At 43.8% G+C, this 10,429-nt stretch overlaps 1 long non-coding RNA gene across 1 annotated transcript; it reads right to left on the bottom strand.

Moving 5' to 3' along the window:
• Positions 1–2,710: 2,710 nt before the first annotated feature.
• LOC142568008 (uncharacterized) lies at positions 2,711–3,457 on the bottom strand. The gene is made up of 3 exons (XR_012825337.1): positions 3,424–3,457; positions 3,287–3,343; positions 2,711–3,142 (listed from the first exon to the last, which is right to left on the bottom strand). It is a non-coding gene; the product is annotated as an uncharacterized LOC142568008 (long non-coding RNA).
• Between the last annotated feature and the right edge of the window lie 6,972 nt (positions 3,458–10,429).

The following is a 10,429-nucleotide window of genomic DNA, read 5'->3' as shown; positions in this document are numbered from 1 at the left end:
AGGGTTCTACTTAAATTGAGGACGACGCAACGAGCTATGGAAAGAAGAATGATAGGTGTAATGTTAAGGGATAATAAGAGCTGATTGGGTGAGGGAACAACCACGAGTTAATGATATCTTAGTTTAAATCAAGAAAAAGAAATGGGCATGGGCAGGACACGTAATAAGGAGGGAAGATAACCGATGGTCATTAAGAGTTACGGAATGGATTCCAAGGGAAGGGAAGCGTAGCAGGGGGTGGTAGAAAGTTAGGTGGGCGGATGCGATTAAGAAGTTTGCAGGGACTACATGACCAGGGTAGTTGGAGAAGTATGGGAGAGGCTTTGCCCTGCAGTGGGCGTAACCAGGATGGTGATGAAGTACACTTATACAAAGAATCCTTTAAATAGAATGCCACAGCCGTGGAAACAATTCTACCGTCGTCGCTATGCAAGAGTCTCCAAGGCTGCCACTTATTGACAGTAGTACTCGCGAAGCAGTCGTAAGGCAATGCTTCATGCCCATTCATCTGTGAAGAACTGCATTCGCTGCTGCTCCCAAGCTAGCATTGTCTTATGCAATATGCACATCACAAAGTACTTCTTTCCTAGTGGAACATGAAACGCGGTAGCAACGTGAAAGTGCAGCCTTTTCTTTAAATATCACATGAAATATGAAATAAAAACATCCCTTGACCCATCATAGTCATGACAGACTTGATGGAAGCAATGCATATGATTGGCACTCTGTACTCATGGTCACCATCAGCAAAAGGTGCGAAAAATGTTCATAAAGCACATCAGAATGAACGCAACCGCCGCATCCTGTGCATTTTGACGCTCAGTGTACGTTGGTAGGAGTGAGGCAATATGCTTGCTAGCCATCTCTTGTGCTAGGTGTATCAAAACTTCTGTGCAAGCATGAATACGCAGGTGAGGCAAGCAAGTAACGCGTAATGAATGCGGATTCAAACACAAACAAAATGTAACGCCGAGTGTAGTGACAGCATTATACCCGTCACATCATGTCCAAATGGGTAGATGTAAATTAACGTAAAAGCGCAAAAAATAGTTAGGTCAACTTTATCACACTCTATGATGACAAGTACATCACAAACCTTGTAGTACAACATGCTTCAGGTAGCAAAGCATGTGACAACATCAGCATCACACAATTCGTTTTCACCACGGCATGTAAAACTTGCAATTACATTTACGTGACCTTGCAAGAAGGTATGTCCATTCCCTTGTCAGTGTTATGAGTCACTGACTAGAAGCATTCATTTCTCGGCAGCAATTGTAGTGCAATGCAACCCCTTACCTCTTGGTGCATTCAGTATTCCCGTCCGCAACACTAGACAAGCCAGCAATGGCAATTTTAACCTTCCTATTTGCCATAATGCGTACGGAGAAAGACGAATAGAATTTACAGGAGCGAAAATTTGGAACTCGTTGCCAATTGAAGTAAAGCAAGCTAGGAATTTCAAACTGACATGCAAGAAACATTTTTTGGGAATGGAAGCAAGGCTACAAAGTTACTTTTTCTTCAATGTGTTTGTGATTGCTGTCCTATATGTTATTTTGTATTGGACCGCTTACTAGCCTCATTGGCTATCGGTCCAAATATCTGTGTATACATTTTGTTTGTGTTACTCAATAAAGATTTCTTGATTCTTAAAATGCTAAACAGGTGAATCATAATTGTAAAAAGGTGAGTGCACTTGCCAGCTGTGATGAAACATGTTACATAAAACATGGATAATTCGCTCTACAATCTCACAGCACCCAGAAAGTGTCATGCGTGAAAGTTATTCTTGCAATGACTCCCTTGGAACGAAGACCAGAGGAAACCAATCACTGGTGTGGTGCAATGATGATGGTCATTTTCATTTGTGAAACTATGCAACTTAAAGAGTGACTAGTTTGGTGCTCTGAAAAAAAGACATTGTAGTCGTTGCACCTTAGCCTCACTGTGCCGAAATGAAAATATCACAGTGCAAACACTATGCGGGAACGCTTCATAATGAGTGCAGTAAGCTACAACACAGTGAAGCAATATAAATATCGCAGTACAAAACCCATACACAGAAATCGACAACTATTTGTAACGATTCCAGTGTGAAAGACTAGGCGCCTTCGAAATGTGTAAATAAAGAAAGCACGCTGGCATTGCAGCTGGATAAGCATAAATAGAAAGAGGCAAATACAACAGAACAAAAATGGGTGCGCGCATTGCACCTCTCAACCAAAAAATGCTCTATTACTCAAAGGAAACTCAAACAACAGAACAAAAATGGGTGCGCGCATTGCACCTCTCAACCAAAAGATCCTCTATTACTCAAAGGAAACTCAAACAACAGAACAAAAATGGGTGCGCGCATTGCACCTCTCAACCAAAAACAATAAATAAACAAAACAAACGGAACTGGTGAAACAAATGAATAAAATTATAAGTTAATTTCTTGCTTGCTGCAGGTGCTCAGCTATGTCCTGCGCTATGGCGCGCACCTGCTCCAGGATCCCCTCCTGGGCTGCTGCAGTCCGCTCTGCCGCGACAGCGAGGCGGGTTGTGGAGGCCTCGATTCTGCGCAGCACCTGGAATGAATAATCATGGTGGAACTGTTCGCATCAGTTGCTGATTACTCGCAACCAGCTCACGGCTACAAGCTGCTGTTGTGAAGAATTGCAACGTGCACAACGATTCCCTCTCTGCTGAAGAGCCACTGGCCTGATGGCATCCTTTGGCAGTGTCAAGCGTCGCGTACAAGCTATGCCCTCTTCGTTTGGACAGACAAAGACCTGCTGGAACTACTCTTCCGTCATCTACTCTAATGCATCTCTCACCACCAAACAGCCCTTTTCAGGGCTAACCAACTTTTCGTCCGGCGGCTGATCGTTGGCAAGACAAGTTACCGAGCCCTCTATACAACGCATATTTCTTGTTTACATCCCAAGCTGATTTGTTTTTCAGATTCATGATTTACTTATAACAAAGCATAAAGAATATTTATGTCCTTCATGTAAAATGACACCAAAGGGCCTACGAACCTGCAGCACCTCATCGCCCTGTTCCAGGCTGCGGGCGCACTGCGACGACATCGTCGTCAAGGTATCCACCCGTCGCGGTCGCTGTCGACGTGGTGGCCGAACAGGGTGCTGCAACACTGAAAGCATACAGCATTTTCTACAGTTGCACTGCATTTTATGGTACGAATAAAAGTGGCTATGGCCATGTTATGGCTTATTGGGCTAGTTCAGTAAAATACAAGAGCTCATTTTATTTAACAGCTTGAGGATCAATAACTTACCAGGTGCAGCGGCCACCCTTTCGGCAGGCGCCGCGCCGCGCGGTGGATCCTCTGCCGCTGTAGAGTAAACACATTAATGTTTACGAACTGCACACACACTTGGCGATAATTAAAACACTCATTCTTCTGATGCTTACGTGTGCTCACGCCCGCAGCCTCGTCTTGGACGACGATTTCCATCGCGTAGGTGGGGACGTCAGCCTGCTGGAAAATGTCATAAGCGTGGCTATTCGTTACAATGCCTATGTTACAAGTTTTCGTACTAATTTACGAAAATATTGTGCAATTATTCAGTGCTTAATGATCCCATGTGTTACCGTCCTCGTGCACTTCCGCGAAGGCATTTTAATTCTGTGTTAATCACTTAACCGCCCCATTTCCCGAAAACGCAGCCAACTGAGATTCTAGTTGATTAACCTACCTGCTTTTCCATTCTCTTCTACGCTATTTTCCTGTTCACCAACGGTCTCGCGTTCTGCTAAAGGTAGCACTTACAGATAATGGCAAACTCTAAACCGGCACCATTCAGGAACCCATGATATTACGGCGGCAGTGTGCTTACCTCTTGGTAGGGGAGGTCGGTCACGCCGTGGAGGCGGACCGTCCCGGTGAGCTCCAGGACTCGGCCATGAAAACCATGTAGCCGCCCCCCTCCTGTGCTTCTGAAAATACACGCCAATGTCGAAGGACAAATCGCCCAGGCCATTGGACGGTCACTCACCTTTGTTCTTGGGCAAGTGCGGCAGCGTTGCGGCGGGCCTCGAACACCTGCTTCCGCCACCACTCTTGCCACTGCTCCGTGGTTTTCACGACGGGGCCTTGTGTGTTGAGCTGGTCGGCCAGCTGCTGCCACAGCCGTCGGCGGTCGCCAGCAGTGAAGCGCGGCCCCAGCTCGCTGGATCTTATAGCCAGCTGGGGATGCGCTTCCATGAAGGCGACCGCAGTCTCCTTCTGAGCCTCCGACACGCGCGGCCCCTTCGCCGGTGCTTGTAGGTTAAGCGCCATGGCTTCAACTGAACGACTGAACCAACCGCTTGGAAATTCGCGCCATGTGCGTGAAACGGGGTGGTAGCTAGCGCCATCACTAAACGTTTCGCAAAACTGCTACACCACCTAGCGCCATTTGAAGACATTAACCACAATATTTTGTTTCAGTCGTTTTCCATTCCAAATTGAATCTTTGAAAAGCAACACCAACACATTTTGCTACTCACTCATAATATCAAAATATTTCTTAACATGTTGCAAACGCTTCTCAATATATTATACGGTCCCCAAGCAGACGTCAAAAGCATGACGCAGGCTTCCACTTCACTCATTGGCTGTTTGCTTCCTCTCGTTCTCGCGAACACTGCGAACCGCCTATTTCGTGACGTTTAGAACGGAGGCGGTCCGTTCTATTTTGGAACGCGTACAAGATCGCGCCCCTAATTTGCTCAACATACAAAAGCCTTTCACCACGACTGTGAGCCAGTGTTCTTGTGCAGCAAGTGCAAGACTAAGGTGTGATAACACAGTACAAGCATCACTTTAATATATGCAAATGCAAACATATTACAGTTGTTGCCTCCCCAGCCAGCCCACATAGCGACAACAATGTGGAACACATGGTGGGACACACCTCTCCCCCATTAGAAGATAGTAGAGACTGTCAGTGTTGTTGCTAGATTGACTGGTCTTTGTAGGCAACTAGGACAACACAGGTGTCATAAGATCGTTGTTAATGTTGTTGTTGAAGAGGTAAAAAAGTTTGATGCAGCTGAAGTGCCAAATGATATTGAGCAAATCAAAAGCAACCACCTCACAAAGCAGCACTATCGAAATTTGGGTATCTATGTGCCGCCAACTCTGGTAAGGATGGCATAGGACAGAAGTGTGATGAAAATCACACTGCTGTTGCATCACTGGCCACAGTGAGCAGCGACTTGTAGGGCAAGAGAGTCAACTGAAACGAACATTATGACATAGTGTCATGCTCCCATGTGACCACTTTCCATGTTATTTTGCATGATACAGCTCAACCTCTAGAAACGAAACTGAAACTTGTCTGTAAAAAAGCTTTCACCAAAAATTATTCATAACACTTTTAACATAGCAGTATCTTTTTTTGTGTGGGTTCGAGGTTCCCAGGCGTCCATTAATGCAAAAATTGAGGAAAAAAAGAATGTGTCGTACTTACACCTTTTTAACAAGTACGAGGGGGACAACTTTTCTAGTCATGCATCTTCATCATACTATCAAGTTTTTAAATGCCTTTTATAATAATTATTAGCAGCTATATCTGAGTGCATTGTATGCATGTAGCAGGTGTAAAATCGGGGCAGTTGCATCATGTGCCTTATCTGCAAGAGAGCCCTATATTCAAGAAATTTGAATTAAAATAGGTACGTTAGAGACGCAGTCTTGCAGCACTTTATTGCCTGTGGTTTAAGCAATGCTCAATACTTTTGTGGGTGGCAGTTTCAACCGGCACAGCACTGCGCTTTGCCACAGTCACATGTCTTCAAAGCGGTGTTTACCATTTGTGTTGATCTGTTTGTGTATCCATAGAGCAAGTTTTTAATTTTTTTCCGCATTCGTGTGCTTGCACTAACCTTTTATAAGGCAGTTACGAAGTGTGCGTCACTATAACGAACTGTTCTGTTGAGCTTACACTTGCAAATAATGGTGTTCAGATGGCCGTACTTAATGTAGGTGCACCGCTAGCTTTGTGTATGTTCTCATGGTTGTATAAAGCTTATATAAGCTAGTTACAAAATGTATCACTAAGCATTGTGATATTCTTTAAAGAGCTGCTTTGTTGGTTTTACACCTGTGAGTAATAGTACTCGGGTGGCACTAGTCATGTGTAGGTACACAGGGACCATTTGTATACATTATGCTCATGTAAAGCAGTTACAAAGTGTATGTCACTAATCACTGTGATACTTGTTGAAGAATTGCTGTGATGGTTTTACACATGTTAATAATAGTGGTCAGGACACAGTACTTGCGATGTATAGTTTAATTTATACAGTGCGAAGACATGGGCTGTATACGTACCAAAAGAAATGTATGTCATTATATTGTTGTGATTATTACTGTTTGGATTCTATTAAATGGTTATAAAATTGTTTCTTGTATCTATTGAGGTATGGCAATTTGTCATGCAACCAAACTGAGGACCTGAACTTGTGCATAAAAATAACCAGCTAATTTAAGAGTATACTGCTCATATTCTGCTAAACCAGTTTAACAAATCTTGTACTACAATGCTGGAAAAATGACAGAGCTGACTGGGATGTACAGAAAGAGTTCTGCACTGGCTGAAGGACTGCCCCACACTGGAGTTGGTAATGTTGCGTTTATTGAAGTAGAACAGAAAGTGTACTTCTATTAAAAATGCGGCAGTCGGTGCAGAAACATAAGGCAGACGAGCAGATGTGGCACATTTTTTCAGGGCACTCCATGCCTACTACTGCATTTCTAGTCTTCCTGTGCTCTTCGTATAAGCCCCTGTTCAGCCAAGGTTTTTACTCCATGACAGTTGTTCTACTGGGTTCGTAGCAATATTGAAGAAAAAAAATGCAATGGTTTTCAAGAACTTTCGAGGCCCCGACACTGTAACTTCAAGGACCTCGTGCGATGTGTTTTAGTAGTTTGGACAGGCAATAACTTGTTCAACAACATCGTTAACTTTAATGCAAACAAAAGAAAACAAAACAAATCGCATTTCGCTGATTTCAAACATTTGAAAGACTGCTAATTTGCCTTTCACCGCCCATCACTAAACGCACACAAGGAAGCATTTCAAGAAAGCGCTGTTTTTCTGTAATAGCACAATTATCTACTTGGACCTGCGACATTTGCAGTTTTTGAATACTGTTTGGTTTGACAGTGTATGTGATGTCATCTGTTGCTTCAGCTTTTCACCATCAAATAAGCAATAGTCATTTCTAATTTCTTTTTATTGTCTGTAGCTCTCTATTTACTCTTCACGGCTTCTCTTCGAATGCCTCAACTGTTGAGCTTCCTGCTTCTGCTCCTCGAAGTACATTTGTCGCCAGTTCCATGTGCATAAAACTGGTAGCTGCAGCTCCTTTGTAATTTCAACTTGAAGGATGTCGCTTTCTATTACCTCCACAGACAATTCTCTGACATGCGAGAGTATGTCGCAGAAGGGAAATACGAATGCTTCGCATTGTCTGCTCAGTCTAGCCAAGTGTACAAGTTTGACTTTCCAGTACTTCTAAAAATTCAAGGGTTTTCAATGCCTTGAAAATGGTATTTCAGAAATAAAGGATTTTCAAGGATTGCTACAAACCCTGGATTCTAGCACCTAAATAATTTTACAAGGTTATTTTGGCATGGAGTTCGGAAAATCATGTTTTACCTAACGCTGCACTATCTCGATCTGTACAGTGAGGCCACGAGAGCGCAACCATTTTGGAGTAAAGAAAAATACTGTAAGCTTTTAATACCACTCTTCTTTTTTTCTATGGATCTTCGTATCGCCTAGTTAAGTTTACGAATGTGCCTGGTTTTGGTGGGCGTTTCTTCGACATTTTCTGTGGGAAACAGAGGACTAACCCTTGTATTCAGAAATGTATCTTAATACAAAGCTCATGCTTGACTTGATATAAACGACGCCTGGTGCGAACGTCCCCCAAGACGCTCACTGCCTTTCTTTTGGTGCGTTCACGACTTGCGTCATTTAGATCAAGTCCAGCATGGGCTTCAAGTTATGATTCATTTCTGCATATGGGGGTAAACGTGCACAATTCCGGGTAACGCACTGTGCCACTGACACTGAGAGGAAACGGGGAAAACAAAGTTAACCCCCTATGCTCCTAAACTTTCTCGTACCTGTGGTGTGCGTCTATCGTGGAACAAGAAACAGCGCAAACACAAGGACGAAAGAAAGCATCAACCACACCAGCGCTTCGTGGTGTACTGGTCCATGTTTTTGCGTCGTCCTTGCGTTGCGCTGTTTCTTCTAAAATGCTCAACCAACTAGCCGGCAAGTCCATCCTGTGCATATATATTGAACACACACATGAGTGTAGATGGTCTTCGAAGCTTTTAGAGCGAGCACTGCCACAGGATACGAGCAGTGCACGCGTAACAAGTGGATACATTAGTCATTTAAACATGCGTGCCAATTCATGTGACGCGGCTGTCGGCATAAGCAGTCTCCAAATGCTGGAATGCATGCGCTTCAAAACGCTAACGATCCGCTGCTAATGCAGGACAACAGCTTACAGCGGACTGAACCAAACTCTAAACTAATGCACTTGAAAAGAACGCCTACACGGCAGCGTGAGGCACGTCGAAATGACTGGTACTGGCGTCGCAGTTGACCATATACAAATGGAACTGGCTGAAAAAATAAATGCTCACCAGTATACGCGCGAATTTAATTCACATACATGGATGGTCGGCGTGATACTTTGAATCCGCGTATTTTCTGAGAACATATAATGCATGGACTAGAGAAGCACTCGATCGTGAGCTGAACGGCACATTTGTTATTTTCCTGCGGTGACGACAAGCCGTGAATAGTTCTCACGTTGTCGTCTACGTTGTCTTCGACAGTCGTAGCAAGGAATGGAAATGATGCAAACGCAAACCTATTCCAGTGCACAACAGCACAGCACACTGCAGAGAAACCCCACCCACTGCAGCCGATTCCTCAAATACATTTGGTATGTATATAACATCTTAAAGAACACGACTTGGCGTGGTGGCGCTGTGGTGTAATGGTTAAGATGTGTGCTTTGAATTGTATAGATGCGGGTTCGAATCCACGTAATGTATATAGGCCTTTATGATTCTTCATAAGTATGTGATTCCCTTGACAATTGCGTTATAATTAGACTAAGTGACTCCTGATTGTGAAATTTGCCAAGATAATTGCGGATAAGTGTTCATTAGCTTTTTTTTCTCCGCAGTGGCGTTCGGGACGCATACGCATAGGCCGCTTCAGAGCAGTCACGCCTCATGGTAGGCGGCAAATAGCCAGGAAAACTGACTTTAAAATCCTGCATAACTTTGCTCACGCCTATTATGAAGGCCGCCTGGAATGAGGCCACTGTCTCTGAGGAGCCGCCTAGGGAACAGTGTTTCAGCGGCCCTAATTTGATCTTATTTCCTGCCTGCATGCGTGGCCAGGATTTGGCTAAGAGGGTATTGGGAAGAGTAGTAGCACTCTGTTATGAAGGAGTACAAGCATTCTGTTTGGGGGAGTAGAAGTACTCGGTCTGGCGGAGTACTATTACCCCCTGCGGGGAGAGTATTATCACTCTGCGGAAGAGTACTAGCAATCCCTTGCGGTGGAGTAACAAAACTCTGTCAGGAGGAGTTGACCTACTCTCTCTCAAAGAGGGTCGATCTACTCCCGAAAAGAGAGTGAAATATGGGACAAGCAGCTACTCCCTCAAAGAGAGTGCCCGGAACTCTCTTTGTTTTTAGAGTGTATAAGAGCTATTATGAAAATCACAAAAATGAAAAGAAAGCACATCAAGTATTCATTCATCTGCTTTACAAAAGTTCTGAAAAGTAGACACTTTGGGTTTTTCACTGACAGAGACGTCTGATAGGGTTAACAGAACAGGAAAGTGATGGGAAATACCGGGGAGCACCTCACAAAAACATTGTGTATTATGTGCTAAAATAAAGAGATCTAGAATTGATTTGGGGCTACCCAGGATCCTTGTGTAACTTTCAACTGCCTGTGATAGGTATTACTGAAAAGCGATGTCTATTATTGCCTCTGCAGAATCGTCACGCTGACTAATGTGCGACATCGTTGAACAATTAGCAGTTGACAATTAGTCTACAGCCAGTATAATCCGATCACCCGGCTTCACATCTCCTGCCATATAATTCAATTAATCAATTATATCGACGGATGCATCAGGAGGCTTGTGCATAGTTCTCAAAACATATAATGTTATTATGGTTGACCTTGCAAAAGATGCATTCAGCATTAGGCACATCAGGCACTTCTATTAGGTCTATCGTTTTCTTAAACAGAACACACACACCGCCTCCTTTGAGCTGCGGTATTTTGTATACGCACTGAAGCCAGGTGGAAGGACTTCGCTATCATAGATTGAACCTGTTAACCATGCCTCTATTAAGACGGCTATATCAGGATTCTGT

This window comes from Dermacentor variabilis, unplaced genomic scaffold (assembly GCF_050947875.1).
Source record: "Dermacentor variabilis isolate Ectoservices unplaced genomic scaffold, ASM5094787v1 scaffold_15, whole genome shotgun sequence".
Lineage (NCBI taxonomy): Eukaryota > Metazoa > Arthropoda > Arachnida > Ixodida > Ixodidae > Dermacentor > Dermacentor variabilis.
Note: the sequence above shows the minus strand (reverse complement) of the source record. Positions and strands in the feature narration are given on the sequence as shown.